A 19,028-nucleotide genomic window follows, 5' to 3' on the forward strand; every position below is an offset into this window, starting at 1 on the left:
AAGGGAATCAACAACTTTAAAAAAGCATGTGTGTATTTTTAATTCAAAGCCTTTACCCAGAAACCTAAGGAGTGGAGGAAGAAATTACTCCATAACATAGCTGCACTCTAAAACACACCAGAGGCAAGATATTTCAACAAATTAAAAAAACGAAAGAAGGGAAGAAAGAACAAAGTTGCAGAATAATAAATGGCTGAACAAGTTATGGACCTTAAGTACTTTTATGTCCGTTATGTTGGTGTCTCTTTCTAAAACTGTTGGGGAAGTGTTTTGCGAGCCTGCAGCAAAGATATAAGATTCCTTACCTAGTGACAGAGCCTGAGGATCTGGTAAGGATCTGGTCTTCTCTTCTCTTGACTGTTCTGCTGGGGGCACCAGGCATCTGCAGCATTTGCAACACCCAAGTCCTCGGAATAGCTGGGAATGCTAGCCCCCTGCCCCCAGGGGGCGCCCTGCCGCCAAGTGGCCCCCAACATCACTTATACTTGGGCCTGGTTCTCTGCTTGCCCTCTGGTTGTGAGAACTTTGGTAAAAGAGATGAAGTCGAGTCTGTATTTCATGTTGTGTACCCCGGGGCCTGTTATATAGGAGGAACTTTATTACTTAAAATTGGTTTGAGATTATATAAAAAATTGGTTTTTATTACAAAGTAATCCTTTTGCCCTGGCTGGTTCGCTCAGTTGGTTGGAGCGCCATTCTGTACATGAAATGTTTGCACATTACATCCCTGGTCAGGACACATAACCTAGGTTGCAGGTTCAATCCCTGATCTGGGAGCGTACGGGAGACTATCAGTGTTTCTCTCGCACTTGATACCTCTCTCTCTCTTTCTCTTCTTTTTCTCTCTAAAATCATTAAAGAAGACATATCCTCGGGTGAGGATTTAAAAAAAAGTAATCCTTCTAATTTGAAAAGTCAAACATACAATAAGGTTTTTAATGAAAAACAGACCCTGCCTGCCTCGCCCACTCTCTTAATAGTTGTGCTTCCCTAAAACAACCACTTTCATCTCTTTTGAGCTTTTCTTCTGCTATGGAAACTGTATATTGGACTAAGAAGAGAGTGGCCCCACGCACAGCCACTTCACACTTGTGTGTCCTTAGAAAAGAAGTGGTGCTGGTGCCCGGCCCATAACTTCCTATCCACTTTGAACAACACTGACTTTTGTGGAGACAGAATTTGGGTTCCAATACATGCTTGTCACCATTAACCATTCTCTTCAACCCATGCTCACTACAGAGATTAACACCCTTAGCACATTGTTTTGTTCATCTGTGTATCATATAAATATTCTTCAGTGAAAGCATTAATTTGAGAGTGAGGTGGTTAAGTGATCCTAGAATCTGAGATAGTGAATGAGACATAAATTGAATGGAGCCAACCCGAAAAGAAAGCTGCAGCCCTGTGGATCAGGCCCCTCTGCCTTGTTGCATGCATCTTCTCCTTGAGAGTTCTAAGGGGCACACTTGGAAAGCAAGATGTACTTTGGAAACTGGAATGAAATGTCCTGGGGTGGTAAAATGAAGAAGGGAGGCACGTAGATATCTGCTTTGCCTTTCCGAGTATGAAAGCTGTTCTGATTAATGTTTTCACATGGAAAAACGATGGCATACCGAGTAGCTAGCAGCTATTTCTAGTAGCTTGTGGGGAAGCAGACATCTTCAATAAGGTAATTATTTTAAGTGCATCTGTAGCTGTGTAATGTGCACATGTGTTTGTAATTATAGTTTGCGCATTTAGAATCAAGTGCCAGATTTATCGGTGTTCACATATTCAGCGAATGAAAAAAAGAAATCTATTTAATATTGGCTGCTACCTTCACAAATGTGCATTGTTTCAGAATTTGCAAGGCACGCCACTTGATAGTTGTCACCACCTACTGTCGCTGTGTCATGTGCAGCACAAAAGATTGTGGCCGGTAACTCGCAGGCTTATCGCTGAACAGAGCAAATGTTACTTCTTGAGTTGCCAGCGTGGGGCTCCAGAGTGTCTGGCCGTGTGGCGGTAAGACTTGGCATGTATGAGTTCAGGGTTTTTCCCGATCTTTTAGGAAAGAAAATTATATGTTAGTGAGTACAGTAATATTTTCAGTAAGTAGAAATAACATGCTGTCAAGGACATAATTTATGAGACATATTTAGTAGGTTATATACAAATTTTAGAACAGTGGGAATTTTTGGCTAGAAATTTATAGCTGTTTGCTCTTAAACAAAAGTGTATGCATCGAGGCCTGCATTTAAATACTTGATATGTATATTAATTTGCTTATCAATTTGCTGGAAATTTTAGGCTTTGTAAATAATACTCTTTATTTTTGGCAAAGTAAAAAAAAAAAAAATCAAATGTGAGATTTGGCCAAAGTATTGCCTTAGATATACAATTTAGTTAGGGGTATGTACCATAATTAGTTATGCTGTGTAATCAGGAACTAGTAAACCAAGTAAGTGTTTAGCTGGCAAGGTCCTATTTTGTAAGGAGTGGTTTATGTTGTAAATGAGTAAAAGGCTCAGTTTTGGTTCTTGGATCATGTTAATTATGCAAAACCAATCTAGAGCCAATTCTTGATTAATAGGAACTTTACCTAATTTGTAAGTCATGAGGGTTTCCCCCTCTTTTTCCTTGTTCATTATCTCCTCCCTTTCCCCTGCTCATTTTCATGTCAATCAGGGGTGATGTTTAGAAAGGTTTAGGGTGGGAGAGTGATGGAAATTTATTTGATAGTGATTTTGGCTGGTAGTTTTGGAGGGTAAGAATTGTTAAAATGTTTTGGTGGTGTTAAATTTCAGAATTACTGGTAGTTGTTTATCTATTTAGACAATTATCTGGCTTTCTTTACTTTACCAAAGGCAATTTCAAGTTAACTCTAGCTGTGTAATACTGGTTTAATTCTATAGCATGCTTTACTATGGATTTTTATATCAGAGTAAACATTTCTATGAGACTTATTAAATTTTTTTTTAATTTATGGTTTCTGTTTTATTGAAGAAAAGCTATAACCTCTTTGCATTTTGGTTTTCATGACCTTTTAAGGCTCAGTAAAGAATTGAACATAGTGGTCATACTCAGACAGATGAGAACTAATGTAGGTCTCCAGCTGTGTGGGAGCATTGGTTTATCTGTATTTCTGTAGGCCACACAATTAAGTAATTTTATAGTTCTAATTTGGAATATTCTAGCACCCATCTAAAACACTGTTAGCTGGAGCTTAGAATCTGATGAAACATAACATTCCTCTTAGGTACCATACCAATAGGGTTAATTGCCCTAAGAGGACCTGCTGTAAGGGAGTCCCAAAGTGTGGACATTACTAATGCCAGCATCGTTATAGGATGTTAGTGAGCAGTACTTATAGAATTATAACGACAACCTATGTAATTTCATAATTACAGTTATATAATTATAACATTGACGAATATATAATGAAACTTTAAAAATATTTTGAATTTAACTGTTCTCAGAGAGCATCTCTTTATTTTTTTCATAATACTTTCCACTTGTGAAGTATTTCTCAGTCATTATGCATATACAAATACAGTTAAGAAAGCAAATTGAATAATAAAAATGATGCGTTAAGAAATGGCGAAAATTAGAAAACATTGTATATTTTAAGCCTGCTGAATAATAAATAGTGAATTGATTGTAAGGTGATTGTAGCATATGTGATTAAGGATATAAAAAATCAAAGATTCTAATGCTATTTCAATTCAGTAAACATGTATTGAGTACCTACTGTGTTACCAGGCATCATGATAAGTGTTTGGGATTCAAAGATAAATAAATATACAGAGTGCAGCCCTGTCTCTGCAGAATTTAGGGTTTTGGATGGAGGTTGACATTAAGGAACTATTATTACTTCAGTGATTAGGTGTTTTTTTGTTTTTGTTTTGTTTTTGGTGTGTGTATGTGTGTTTGTGTGTGTGTGTGTGTTTGGGGTGTATCTTTCTAAGAATTATTTATGGGCAGTCAGTCTAAGAGATTAGTTTTATTTCATGTTCTTTCTTCTTGTGAATGGTATGCCTTTGAATAAGGCAGTTTTAAGGGAAGTTTTTTAGAGGTTATGATTTTGCTTTTTACATGATAGCAAAGAAGCTGCAAGATGGGGCATTTGACGTTAAGAGAAGTAAAGAACATGGTGACCTTAGGGATATTTTGCATATATTCTTTGTGGGGAACACAATGCAAAAGCAATTCTATATTTAAACTTCTGTAGTTCTTTATAGATTATAAAATGAGGCTGAGTGTTTATCCAAGTAAATATCTCACATTTACATAGTGATGGAACTGGTCCTTGAAATATGTGTTCCTTCAAATGCAAACCAGGATGCAAATGGTAACGTTTATCCCATAAATATTAATAGAGGACCTTACATAAACTTTTATTGAAGACTAGTGTGTGACTTCATTCATTTCTTCAATATCAACTGTGTACCTACAAAGAGTCTAGCTTTGGGCAAGTTATACCAGGTGTGTGGTAAACCCATTGGCTTAGATAAGGAGGAGCCAGATGAATAAATAATTGTTATTTTTCTTGATATTATGAGGGAATTATGCATAAACTGATATATAGGTTTTCTATTTAAACTGTTACCGTAAGTTCGAGTAGGCTCGGCTGCATTCTCTGCTAAGGGTCTAACAAAGGTAAAGTTGAGGAGTCAACTGGCCTCTTAGCTGGGATCTCTAGGAAAGGTTCACTTTCCAGTTCATTCAGGTTGTTGGCTGGGTCTAGTTCTGTGTTGTTGTGCTGGCCTGCTGAGACCAGCACCAGGTGTTAGACAAGTGGGGTCAGATCTTGGTTCAGCAATCTCAGTACTTGAGTTCTGGCTAAGAAAGAATTCAGAGCCAAGACTCAGGATGTAAAATAAAGTTTACACAGAGGTAGAAGAAGTGAGCTGCAGGAGAAATGGGCTCAGGAAACAAGTTACAGAGGTAGGAGAAGGGCCCTTGGGGCTTAGGAGAGAGGAAGGTAAAGGTAACACCTGGGGGAAGTAGAGGGCTATTGGAAGAGGGAGAGCATCCTGGGTCCTCCATCGTAAGGGCTTTTAAGGGTGTGATTGTAGAGGATGTTCCAGGGGAGGATCTCAATAGAATATTGATTAGTTTTCTAGGTGTGTCTTTCAGGGTCACGGTCTCCACTGACTGGTTGGTGCCAGGGCATGGGGTCAGTAGTCATTGCAGCGGGTCCTGATGTCAGCCATGGTGCTTGCTTTCTGGTTTTGCTGCTTTTCTGGGGCTGGAACTTAAATGCAACTGAGACCCAGATTTGATTCTGGCCAGAACTTCATTGTCCTAGGGGCTTAATGTGTAGGGGCTATTTGACAGCTCCATTGTTGGATCCTCCTGTAAGAGGGTTTATCCCGCATGATTAGCAACATGCCAGGGAGGAAAGGTCAGGGGAGGGTCCATACTGCATGAGCAGCAATATGAAATGTCAGGGGTTCTGAACTGCATGACCAGAGTGATTTTGGGGAGGAGAGGTTACTCTGGGGATGCGGGCCTTGTTTTCTCAGTTTTGCTGGTTACTGGGCCCCCAAGGGCTTTCTGGTGATTTTTGTACATGACCCATCGTCCTTGCTTTGCTCACTTCTGTCTAACTTCCACCCACAGTTGTAGGTCTGAGGTTCGTGTTTTCTTGGTGGCAACAGCTGGGGTCCTGCCCTGTTCCTAGAGGGCACCCACATTCCTTCTCATGTGGCTTCCTCTGTCTTTAAAGCCAGCAGTGGTGCGCCCAGTCCTCCTTGTGCTTGGGATCTCTCTGACATCCCTTCCACTACCAGCCACAGAGAACACCTTGCTTTTAAGGCCTCATGTGATTATCGATAGACTAGATCTACCCATATAATCACTTTCTCTCCACCCCCCCCCCCCCCCCCCAATCAGAGGAGTGACACAGGGGTGGGGGAGTGCATTCAAAGATCATAAGGGCCATCCTAATGTTCTGCTTATCACAGTTGTTATTGGAAACAGAAGAGAAAACACCAAAATGACTGTCTAGAGTTGGCGATGCTGAGCTGCCGGGATGGGTTAAAGTTGAGGGTTCAACTTATTTGCTCTGTCTTTATTATCTAACCAATATTTGTGGTGACCTGTCTTAGGAGCAAGTCATTGTTCTGTCAGAGACTCGCTTCCCTCAGTCATCAGATGGGGAGAGTGATATTTACTTTGAAGGGTTCTTCTGAGGGGTAGATAGGGAGTCCCTGACAAAGAGGGGAGCTAAGAAAAGAGTCTGAGATTTGGTGCAGGTGGTAAGGAAATATTGACATAGGTTAAATTCATACAGGTATTTATTGAATCCTGTATAAATTAACTCATCACGGCTGAGTTTAGGAGGAAGTAAGGAAGATATTGACATGAGCACACAATTTTAAGGATGGAGAGCCATAGTGGGAAAAACTCAGTATAAGATAAATTATATGCTAATGCAATGCTTAAAAATAAGATGAATGTCAAAAATTTATAATGAGCCAAATATTAAAATAAAGACAGAATCAGTAACCATTTGTGAGCCATATTGTTGTCTCAGGCAAAAGGAAAAAATCAGTAGTTCTGAGTTTATCTTTATTTAAACATTTTTTGGCATTAACTTTGACTTAAAAAAATATTGTATTATTTTATTTATCTTGATTACAAGTTTTAAATTTTGTTTCAGAGATGAAAACCTCCAAGTAGAACATAGAAGCATGAAATAAATGGCACAGAAAATTCAATCAAAGTTATACTTAAGTTTGAATATTATTTTGACTAATTTAAATATTATTTTAGGTTAACATCCTGGTATTCTTCTCTTTAATTCTTCTATTTCCTCCTTTATTAAAATAATTATCAACAGTTGTTAAGATAATTAACTTTTTTTTTTTTTATACAAACATGTCCTATATATAAAGAACAGAATTCCCTTTTTTCTTCGAGTTGCTTTAAACATTTTCCAGTGTCAATAAAATCCCATTAGAGCATCCATTAAATGACAAATCTCTCAGCTTTTACTTTTTTTTGTTTAATTACTCTTTGGTATTTTTATGGTTGTTCTTTTAGCTATTGCATTATTTCCAGTAATGTGATGGTTTATGGCATTTACAACATAATATCAGAATGACTTTTTTATTTTAAATCTTTACTCCATTCTGTTTTCCTTGTCAGAAAGACTAACATTTTCTGTGGTCGGCATTATTCCCATGTTGGCTATTTAGTCCCATGATTACTGTATTATTGCTAGCATTTTAACATTTCTGAGAAGTACTAACCAAGATTGCCACTTGCTGTTTTGAACATATTCCATTCAATAGGCTTTATCTAAGACTAGATAGTTGGAAAAAGAAAATATTGGTTGCTTCTGGCTAATCCAAGGTGGAATGAAGTCTCTAACTTTAATGAACATCACAGTTATACCTCTTTTAAGATCCAGTAGGGAGACTTACTAATTTCCTTTTTACTTTAAAAATAACAAATAGTCCATTTGTATAAACAAATATACCAATGATTAGAGACATTCTTAAGTCAGATAAAATGTAAGCAACTAAGGGTCAATTAGCATTTATGACCATTACAATAAAGTGTTTATCAAGAATTAATTGACTGAGGGAATGAAAGTTTAATTTTGAAATGTTTCTGATGATTATAAGCATTTAATGACACATTAAATGAATATTTTCCTTAATAAAATTTTGACTCAACTGGTAAAATTATGGTATTGTGTAATATCCACCCTTTTGAGAAACTTAAAACACATTGATGTAATGATAAATAACAGTAAAAATTAACAATAATTTAGCCAAATAATTTCATCCTGTATTGTGTTCAACTGAACAGCCTAACACATATTTTTGTGTGTGTGTTTTTTCTTCCTAATGTCAGGAATGATAATTCCTGACTTGACACTAACTGGGAGAGTAATGTTAAAAATTACAATTGTTTCATGCAGATTAGTTTAGAAATGAATTTGAACCTATACTCAAAGCATCCACACACTGAGACTAGATAGTTCTGTTTACTGCTTTAAGGCAACGACTCTGGAAACTTAAAAAAATACCCACATCATTAATCTATTTATTTAAAATGGCAAGCCGCTCCGTCTACCCCAGGAAAGGAGCAGGAAGTAGATGCCACTCTAAGCAACATAATAGGCATGGCTCTTGGTTTTGTTTATATACATATTGCAAATAGTTCAGGAAATATAAACAGATAAATAGAAGTTGAACATTAAAAAGGCACAGAACTCTCCAACTGCAGTTTCAGTTATTTGTAAAGAAATTTGAGGTTGATTTAAATCTGGGCTGCTCAAACTTACTGAGAGTAAGCCACAGACAACCAGCCTATTGAGGCTTTTTGAATGCTTTTCAAAGGGGGAATATTTTACCTTTCTAAGGCCTAAATACCGGTGCCCTAAGGGAGATAATTTCCTGATGCTCTTCAGAGGACCACATTCAAAATAAAGCATTTCAAGGAACGATGTGAAACAATAAATATATGTTGGGAAAAGGAAAGAAAGCCCATTGGTGTGGAAGGCAAGCTTTATATTCTCTCTCAACTTTCCCAATAATTTACTAGGTGACATTGAATTGCTGTGGTGTTTTTATTTTTCTGCTCTTGGAAATTTCTAATAGTTTCAAGTTAAATAAAGTAAGTCATTTGATCTAGTACAGTAGTCAGCAAACTGCGGCTCGAGAGCCACATGCGGCTCTTTGGCCCCTTGAGTGTGGCTCTTCCACAAAATACGATGGCCTGGATGAGTCTATTTTGAAGAAATGGCATTACAATAAGTTTAAATTTAAAAAATTTGGCTCTCAAAAAAATTTTTGATCGTTGTACTGTTCATATTTGGCTCTGTTGACTAATGAGTTTGCTGACCACTGGTCTAGTATAATTAATTTTTTTTCTTGGTTTGCTAGTTTGAAAAGAACAAATGACTGTGATCCTTGTGTTCCCTTAAATTGTTATGTCAGGGGACCACCCTATACTATCTTTAGGATAAGACACATCTTTACCAAAGTTGATTGTTAGAGTGGGTGTCCTGGAGAAACTGATTTTCATCCTGTGCTTTAAGCTACGTTGTCAGACTTTTTACCTTTCAGTTAACCTATGAGGAGGCTATGTCTTGTGGTTTGATTATGAAGAGTGTCTGTTGCTTTTTAAATTTTGTGATCACTTACTGAGTAACAGAGACATTTGCATTCCAAACGATTGCATAGGAATTGTTCCTATTACTTGTTTTCTTCCTTATATGGATAGACACAAGCAACAGGACAGCTCTGGTGTTCATTTTAGTTTTATAGTGTTTTTCAAGTTTTATTGCTGTGTGATGAGTTTTATTTAAGACAAGGGAACATTTTCCTCTGAGTCACTTGGAATAAATCGTCTGTTGACCTAGTAGGAAAACACAATAGTTGAAAATGCTCTCGTTCATATGGAGTGATAATTCCAGATTATTTACTACCAAATATTTAAACATTTTGAGGCTATTCTGGCAAAGCAGTACCAACTATTTTTGTTACTTATTTTAATGGCAGTGGTACCGGTTTTGATCAGGGGTGAAACATTCGTAAGATTTTTTTTAGTAAGTCTTCTCTTCAGTTAATTAAAAATGGTACATAGAAAAGTGTTTGAGTTATGCTTGTCCTGTGAATGAATATCTCAGTGATTTTAAGAATCTTATTGGCAGTGTTTTAAACAGTGCCAGGCATGTTTTGAATCCTTGAAGACTAGCCACTTTGTGGTTTGGTGTGGCCACATGATGTAGTTCTGAACAATGGGATGTAGGAAGAAGAGGTGTGTATAACTTGATGCCCAACGTTTCCTTTCCGGTTTGCGGTTGGCTGGAATGTAGGTGTGATGGTGGGACCAAGATGGGTCGAAAAGCAGATGCCATGAGTCAAAAATAGCAGAGCAGCCCTGGCTGGTATGGCTCAGTTGATTGCACTGAAAAGTTTATGGTTTGATTCCCTGTCAGGGCACATACCTGGGTTGTGGGCTCCATCCCTGGTAGAGGATGTGCAGGAGGCACCAAATGATGTTTTACTCTCACATAGATCTCTCTCTCTCTCTCTTTCTCTCTCTCTCTTTCTCTCTCTCTCTCTCTTTCTCTCTCTCTCTCTCTCTCTCTCTCTCTCTCTCTCTCCCTTGCTCTCTCTAAAATTAATAAGAAATTTTTTTTTTTTTTAAAGCAGAGCAAAAAGAAAGAAGTCTGTCTGTGTCCAGTATTATCAGAGCCTTGCCATTTCCAGCATAGAGTATATATTTAAGTAGGTGGTTTGAAAACCCATCTTGTTATTTTGGAATTTCTATTTACTTTTGCTGAACCCTATATTAAAGCCTGAGACAAATTTTGTAATCATTAGTAAGGATAGGCTAAATGAATTGAGCAATGATTGAAAGGACCATCTGTTAGAAATAGCTGGGGTGTAATTAAGGCAATAATCTAGATTTATGTGGATAGGAGATACTATATCAGGAAGCCTGACTCAGAAAAATGAAAGAAACATAGGAGGTATATTGGAAATAGTATTAGAATTGGCTTTATAAACCTGTATTATAGAAACAGTATTGTTGCTTATAATTCCTTGAGCTCTAATTCTTTAAACTATGAAAGTGTGATTGATTGCTATAAAGATGAAATGGAACATGTATGGTAAATTGCTTTGTAAACCATATCCTGGGTAATTAGCACATTAAGCAGGTACGACTTATGGGTTGAAATCATAATGCAAATTTAAATTGTGCTTTCTACTAGCTATTTAAAATATGTTCCGAGGGGAAAGTTTATCTCCCATTATAATGAAAATTCTAGCGAGTCCTCTGACTTTTCTGGTACTAGAAAGCCCTTAAATCCCTTTAAATTGTAAGTATAGTATCAGTTGGGAAGACACTCTTTGTCTCTGGTGGACTTCGTTACAGAAGGAAATCTGTGTTCTGGAATGGGGCTGTGTGATAGGAGGTCAGAGATGGGCAGCCAGTACTTTTTGAACACTTTCTATGTAGGAGGCATAGTGCTAGCAAAAAACAAGACAGAACTCTTATCTGTTAGAGTATACTTCTCGTGGCTACTTCTTTCTTCTTTACTGTTTCTTCTGCCATTCACCAGCTGCTGTCATAGATGCTTATGTACTAAAAGAATATAGTGTAAAGGGTCCATTGGAAAGTTCTTTTTTTTTTGTATTGTGGATTCACACTGGCTTTGTAAATCCTGGACATAACAGCTATTCAGAGCTGACTCAATACCTTATGTGAATCTCCAAATCCATGGGAACCTTCCCTGCTGCTGGGACCCTCCAGCCTCAGTTTCCCTGGACTGTTTCGTTTTTCTCTCAGACTAATGCTTTGTTCTCAGCCCTTGTTTTGTGGTGACTATGCCACAGTCTTTCTCTATTAGTGACCCTCCCAGATGCCTTCTTAGGTGGGACTCCAAGTATCTCCAAGCTTACTCTTCTTTCTCCAGACCCACTGCTAGTCCATGAGGAACATTTGCCCATCTTTGACCTCTTCTGAGAGGTCGCCCCACAGATCAGCTCTGATCGCCCGCCAGGCCTAGGGGCCCTACCAGTGCATGAATTTTATGCCTCAGCCTCTAGTATAAAGAGAAGAGCTGAATGAGCATGCCACCAATGAAGAAAGGGGGTACTTTCACAAAACCAGCACTTTTTCCCATCCCATCTCCATTTGATGTCAGTCAAAACACACCATTGGCCATTAGTTAAAACAATGCAAATGCTTGTGCACATCCATCAGTTATTAATATTTTATGTACAATAAAGGATTGGGGGAGAGGAAATGAAAGAATAGAGGAAACTATATTGTAGCAGTCAGATGTGTTGAGACCCAATAGCAGTTTTCTAACAGAATGTCTTTGTGGTCTGGAGGAACAGAGTTTCGGAGTAAATAGCAGGCTCCCTTTTCAGTAGACCCCTCCTGTCTGCTGCTGGAACACATCAATTATATCTTCCTCCCCCATTTCCAACTGTGCAGGTGTGTCTGTTTCATTGATTGGCTGCCCTTCAAATCGGAATCTGATCTGCCTCCTGACAAACCTGTGATTCACAGTAGGCTTTCCTTAGTTTACTCAGTGGTGTATGCCTCTCAATCTTAAACTGCACCACAGACCCATCCTGCCCTGCTACCTTCAAATTAATATGATTGTGTTCTCAGTCTTGACTCCTTCCTTGGGCTTTTCATCGGCCATGGCGAGCGCCAGAGTCTCCTCGTCTGCCGCTTCACAAAAAAGGTATCAGGTCTGCACCAAACCAGCACACAAGCAGCACCAGGAGCGGCAGAAGAAGGAGGCAGCTGGCTCATGCTTGCTTGCTTGCTTGCTTGCTTGCTTGCTTGCTTGCTTGCTTGCTTTCTTTCTTTCTTTCTTTCTTTCTTTCTTTCTTTCTTTCTGAAAGGAAGGGACAGGGAGGGAGGAAAGGAGGGAGGGAGGGAGAGAGAGAGAGAGAGGGAGAGAGGAGATAGGGAGAGAGAGAGAGAGAGAGAGAGAGAGAGAGAGAGAGAGAGAGAGAGAGAGAGAGAGAGAGAGAGAGGAGATAGGGAGAGAGAGAGAGAGAGAGAGAGAGAGAGATATTAATGCATTGTTCCACTTATTCATGCACTCAGTGGTTGACTCCTGCATGTGCCTTGTAACTGGGATTGAACCTGTAACCCAGGCATATTGGGATGACATCCAGCCAGCTGCACTACCCATCCAAGGTGACAGACACATGCTTTCATTTATTTATTTTTTCTGAAGCCTCCCCTGTGTCATGTCATCCTTGTTCATATCTCCAGCTTCATGGCTAAGCCTAAGAGATAAGGGGACCTAATCAGGTCTTTAAAAAAATATGTGATACCTATAATATGTGCATTGTTTTTCATCATCGTATAATAGATAAGAACAGGAAATAACTGGATAACATTTGAATGAGAGGAAATTAGAATTGAGAAATAGCTGGCTTCTAAAGAAGATGGTTTTCCTCTATATCCTGTATATTCTTCAGTCCCTGGGCTCCAGTCCACTTTATTACCGCTTCTTCACCATCCACACGCAGACCATGCCACCTCCTGGCCTCTAGTTTTTGCCCACTCTGTTGCATTTGGATTGTTTTGTATGTAGGCAATTACCTTTCTATAACAATTTTGATTGTCCATTTTTATTATGAAAATTTTTTTGCAGCTATGAGTAGCCAGACCACTTAATTTCTGAACCTTGGTTTAACCTTTGGTAAATAAGGATAATAATACTTGCGCCGTATGATTATTGTGAGGATTACATGAAAGGACAGATATATAGCAGTCACCACCATGACAGGAAGGCAAGGACTATCAGGCTCTCAAAAAATGGGAGTTTTAATTATTACTCTTTTATTGTTCTCCAACACAAGCCTTCCCTCTCAGCTAGAATGGTGTCCATGCTTCCCTAAGCATTCCATATCCAATTTTGATATTGGTTCTAAAATTTAAATTTTTGAGGTCCTCTCTTCCTTTGCCTTGTCTATTTAAGTCCTATTTGTTCTACAGGTACCTTTTTGATAGCTTATTTTCTATTAATCTGCCCTTTCTTTTAACTCCTTTAACACTATAGAAGATCTCACTTCCTAGTTACAGTGTCTTCCAAGTATATATTTTGTATTTTTTCTCAGTGTTTCCCATTGTTTTTCTGTTTGCCTTCTATTCTCCCCCCCCCCCCCCCCCCCCCCACACACACACACACACACTCCTGCTTTGGAGAGAATGGTTATGTTGTCTTTTACCCTTTTTTAGAAAAATAAATAAGCATATATTAAGTGTTTGGTAACCAGTTGCTACATAAATATAAAACTTTGATTACTGTTGACCAGTAACAACTATTAAATCATGTGTATTTGCTTTCCATAAACTTCTTAATGGCAATATGTGTCAAAAGCATTTAGTATTTGTGTGCTTGAGAACACAGTAGCAAATATTATGGAAATCTTTTGAAATTTGAACTTTTAGTACTTCTCATTAAAGAGAATATGACTCAAATACTGTTTCAGTTTGAAATGTTTTTGTTTGCAAATAACAGGAAACCTTGTCTCTGGAGACTTTAAACAAAAAAGGGTTTATTTTTTATCTCAAATAACAGTAAGTTCCGAAGCCAGCACCTTGAGCATGTCAACATCACAGACCTTCCTTTCTCCTCCGTCATCCTGGGCTGCTGACTTGCATCCTCCCACAGGCTGCTTCCTTCTTACCTGATGGTGGGGCCACTTCTTAGCATCAGGCCCTTGTTCTGGGCAGAGCGCAGTGGCAGAGGCTAAGTGTAGAGAGAGGCACACTTGCCTTTAATTTTTTTTGTATTTATAGAGTCAACATAAACTTTTATGGAACTCTAGCCAGCAAACCTCTGGTTACATCTCCTTGCATGGAATGACCCCCCTGGTGACCCTCTCTGGGGGGTGGCTGGGAGCTGGGGGCAGCAGGTGAGGGTTGGGAAAGACACCAACAAGATGCCTCACAAGCAGCTTAACTAGCTATTTTGCCACCAAAACTCCACTCCGGAAGTGCCCTCAGCTACATATCTCTCAGAAACAAGTGAACTCTTTAGGCCCAGGCTGGGGGACACCTGGCTTGCGGCCAGATAAGGCCTGCAGTATCATTTGGTCTGGCCCTGCCAAGGCATTAGGGGTGAGTTAATTAAATGTCTGACCAAATATAGCAGGCTACTTTTTAAGTTGATAGTTTTGTATGCCTTGCAAATGATGATAAAATATGCAAATGGCCCTTGGCAGAAAAAAAAACAAAACGGTTCCCCATCCCTGCTTTAGGCTAATGAAACTATTAATTTAACTTTCACAAGACAAGTGTATACTTTTTTTTTTTTTTTTTGAGGGGTTTCTGATGCATACTGGCTTTCCTTTTGTTGTCAAATACATTGCTATCTCAGGTTTGGATGGAAGAACTCAGAATTTAAATTCTTGTTTTTCTGCTGGAAAAAAAATAAAAAATAAAAATAAGGTACCAGTGATCGTCTTGAAAGAAACAACAGGAATTTATTTCCCTTTCTGATCAAGGGTGCACACATGATCAGAAAGAGCTCAGGCAATCCCAAATTAAAGCCACGCCTGCCTGGAGCACGCGATGATTACATCTTACCTGGCCGTTCGGGAGATGGACAGGTAATAGTTGCTGCAGAAAACCTTTTGTGGTATCTGAAAAGAAAGCTGTCACAAAGAACGCTGTAACTCCTCTGTGCTACAAGAGAAACTTAAATTACATCAGCTGAGGTTTCTTTGAAGGTGCGATCCCTTTAATAGTATTTGACATGTGTTAACGGAACGGACAAGGCGCCCTAAGTAAAGTTTCATTATCTGCGGGAGCCTGTTGCAAATCGCACCGCGTTGTGATGTAGGTTTAGCTAATTCCATGTTCTTTTGAAGCTGCTCTTCAGTAGCTTCAAATGGGGATTGCCAGGAAGCATTGTATATATTAGCACACGAGAGCCTAGAGAAAACACCACTTATCCTTTGGTAATGGAGAAATAGATGATAGCGGGAGAGGGGAATTATCTTTATGCAGACGTCACACCAGCCTGCAGTAGAACAAGGTTATTTATGCTTTGGGGAAAAAAATACCATTTTGTTTTTATCAAGATGCAGAACAGGCAAATAGCTGCTAAAGAAGAAATTATTTGAATTGATATTCAGTGGCTTATTTAGAACATCGAAGAATATAGTGCACATTTTTAAATTTCCTTCACACATACTAGTTTATTTTTTATTTTATTTTTTTTAAATTCAAGAAATACTGCAAAATGCTTCAGCCTTCTGAATTAGGAAGTGGCAGAACGATTTGCTACTTTTGTCCTGGTCTTTGCATGGGCAGTCTGTTTGCTTGCCGGCACTGTTCACGGTGCTGATCCTAAATTGTAGCTTATTGGCCCTGGCTGGAGAGACATTGTTAGCCTGGATTCCTGTGCTGTTGAAAGCATTAGGAAATACATTTAAGAATTCATATACAGAGGCCTTTCTTTGTATTAGAAGTTTCCTCTAGTGATACAAAAAGCTTTTATAGTAGTTAGAAAAAAGGTATGGGGCATCAGAGTTTTTGGAATAACCCTGAACTGTATGTGTAATTATTAAATTATTTTTCTTTGCTTGTACAGTTGCTTAGCTTTTGATCCTACCTGTCATTTTCCTAACAACTAACTAACATCGTCAACAATTCATCCATCAGACTAATAAAGTATATGCTCTGTGGTAGGCACATTGCATTTCTCTCTCATCTTGACTGACAGGGCTCATTCAATAATGGCATTTAGCACCATGTGTTTCAACCAAGGATCCTTAGCACCAATGCACCATCAACAGGAATCTCCAGTGTGAGGCCTGGTGAAGAAGAGTTTTTTCAATGCAATAGCTCAGTTGTGATACAGCATGGTTGTGGAATAGCCCCATAATTAAATGTTACAGCTCAATTATGAAGCAGCATAGTCGTGAAACAACAGCTTTTAAGGAGGCCCTGGGGCCTGTTGCTCTGGAGTGAGGCCCCTCTCCTGCTCTACAGCTCTGCTCTGCTCCCCCTGCTCCAGGCAGCTCTGCTCTGCTCTGCTCCTGGGAGATTTCTTCAGTGTTTCAACTCCATTCGGGGAAACCCAGTCTTCAGTGAAAACGGAAAGTTCGCTCTCCTAGCCAGAGGGGAGCTGACTTATTTAGACAGAGGTTCCTGCCCATGGTCTTTTATTGGTCTGGTCTCATGCAAATGAAGACTCTCGAATCCTCACCGTTTGATTAGTCTAAAAAGCACTATCCTGATTGGTCAGAATGGAGCTACTCTGACTGGAGCTGCTCTGATTGGCTGGTAAAGATGCTGATGGGGCATTGGTCCTATTAGTTGAAACACAATTCTAGGAACTGCTTCATAAAGGCTGGCTCATCTAATAGGAATACAGTGCAGGCAGCTTCTGGGAGGCAGGCAGCTCAGTGCAGGCTTACCCCTGAAGTGCAGTTTGCATGAGAGGCCCCTGGATAGAAAGGGCTGCTGGCTCTGTCTTTAAAAGTTGAGCCCAGTGAGCCCTTCTCCATAGGTATTTTCTTTTTCAGAGTCCACATTGCTTTTGTCTCCTGGGTAGTATTTTGTTGAATTAGAACAGATATATGCGGGACACATCTTATTTCAGCACCTATGTGCACATTGGAATGGAATTCAAAGATGACCAAGACGCCAGCTTTGTGAAGGGACACACACACACACACACACACACACACACACACACACACACACGCTAGTACACATACACACAGAATGGGCATCATTTTGTCCCCTGGCTAATCAGTCAAACACAAGCCCAGAAACTTTGGTGAAGGGATTTTGCCTATGTAGTTAAAGCCCCAAATCAGTCGACCTTAAGATGTGGAGATAATCCAAATGGGCTGGACCCCAGAAGGTGAGATCTTTAAAAGCAGAACGTTTTCTCTGGCAGTGTCAAAAGAGAAGGTGAGGGAGATTCAAGGCCTGAGAGGGACTCCACTCACCTGGCCATTGCTGGTTTGAAGGAGGAGGGGTGGCATTTAAGAAGGAAGATAGATGGCTCTAAAGCTGAGAATGAGCAGCTCATAGCTGGCTGGCACCAAGGAAATGGTGATATCAGTCTGAGCACAACAAGGAACAGAATTCACCCAGCAACCTTATTGAGTGTAGGAGAAGTGCATTCCTCCCTAGAATCTCCAGTGTGGCCATCACCTTGATTTCAGCTTGGTGCGAGACCCTGAGCCGAAAACTAACCGAGTCATGCTGAACTTCCCACCTAGGGAACGGTGAGCTCATAAATCTGTCTTATACGTTTCTACTTTTGTGGTAATTGATTATGCAACAACTAAACTGAATGAGAGGGTGGTCATTTCCTCGATGCCAGGAGATACTAATGACACTGAATTAATTTCAAATTTTAGGACAATCCCCTCCCCCATGACTTGGATAACATTAGCCTTGCACGTTATATCCTAATTGTACACATAAAAAAAAGAAGTCTAGAGAAGTTAGATTTTTTTTTTCTACAGTTTTGGAGCTAGCTAGTGGTAGGGCTGGGATAGAAGCATGTATCCTGATGCAAGGTTCAGTGTTGTTTCTATTATATCTCACTGTGGTGCCTAATGAATGCCAGATTTAAAGTGGAACAAAAGCCAAATAATGGCAATTATAAGGAAGGTAAAGAATAAGAAAAATAATTTCAGGAAAGCATTATTATTTTTTTACCTAAGGATTCTGAAGCATGGAGTAAAGTGTGGTATGCATCGCTGGGCCTGGTTTGTTAGCCAGCATAAGACATTGATACATTCAGTGGAGTAGAGCTCCCTTCCCAGTGGGCCTGTAGCTGAGCTCTCCAATGATTCTTCTGGCATTTTATTTGAATGGCTTTAAAAAAAAACACACACACACCCCAAAAAAACCCCCCAAAGCACACAAACACACACACAAAAAAACAACACTTTATTTTGATCATCCTCAGAGATAGCAGCTATTTGACACTTGAGGGTTAACTTTATATTGTTTCCAAATAGTTTTGGATAGCTGTAATATGACAAGTCAGATTTGTTAGTCAGTCTGAATAATACAATAAAAACCAGTCTGTGTAATAGATGAGAAAATTGGTCTGGGTAATGTAATAAAAAGAAAATACTGCTCATGGGTTAAGATGGTCTTTCCTATATATTTTTTTGTTCTTTCCCAACATTAAATCTGACCACAGTTTTTAAAGAAGTTTAGAAGTCATTGGGAATTATGTTGGCAGTACCTGCAATGAGTACCCTGTCTTCCGGTGAGCCCTTAAACAGAACATGTGCTTTCGGAGAGAGAGGAACCCTGTCTTGACAGCTCCCTAGCGGTAGGAAGGTGGGAGAGATACTTAGCCTCTGCAGACCTGATTCCTTAATGTGTGAGACGGAGACTAACAGCATTAGCGTTAGGTCTGTCACACAGGAGTTACTCAGTAAGCGAGTGAAGTGAACTAAGTGCTGCAAGTTGTGTGAAGCTCTTAACGTGGGATTGTGGCACACAGTGTGTGCTGAAACACAGTTTGCTTTTAAAATACTATTTTTAGTGGTAGTTCC

At 39.3% G+C, this 19,028-nt stretch overlaps 1 protein-coding gene and 1 pseudogene across 4 annotated transcripts in view; one reads left to right on the top strand and one right to left on the bottom strand.

The window, feature by feature from the left end:
- The window catches only part of TMTC2 (transmembrane O-mannosyltransferase targeting cadherins 2), a 412,316-nt gene that overhangs the window by 38,364 nt on the left and 354,924 nt on the right, over window positions 1-19,028 (top strand). The gene's annotated exons all lie outside the window — the stretch shown is intronic.
- LOC118729082 lies at window positions 11,844-12,265 on the bottom strand (annotated as a pseudogene).

The sequence above is a fragment of the Pipistrellus kuhlii genome, unplaced genomic scaffold (genome assembly GCF_014108245.1).
Source record: "Pipistrellus kuhlii isolate mPipKuh1 unplaced genomic scaffold, mPipKuh1.p scaffold_m20_p_3, whole genome shotgun sequence".
Lineage (NCBI taxonomy): Eukaryota > Metazoa > Chordata > Mammalia > Chiroptera > Vespertilionidae > Pipistrellus > Pipistrellus kuhlii.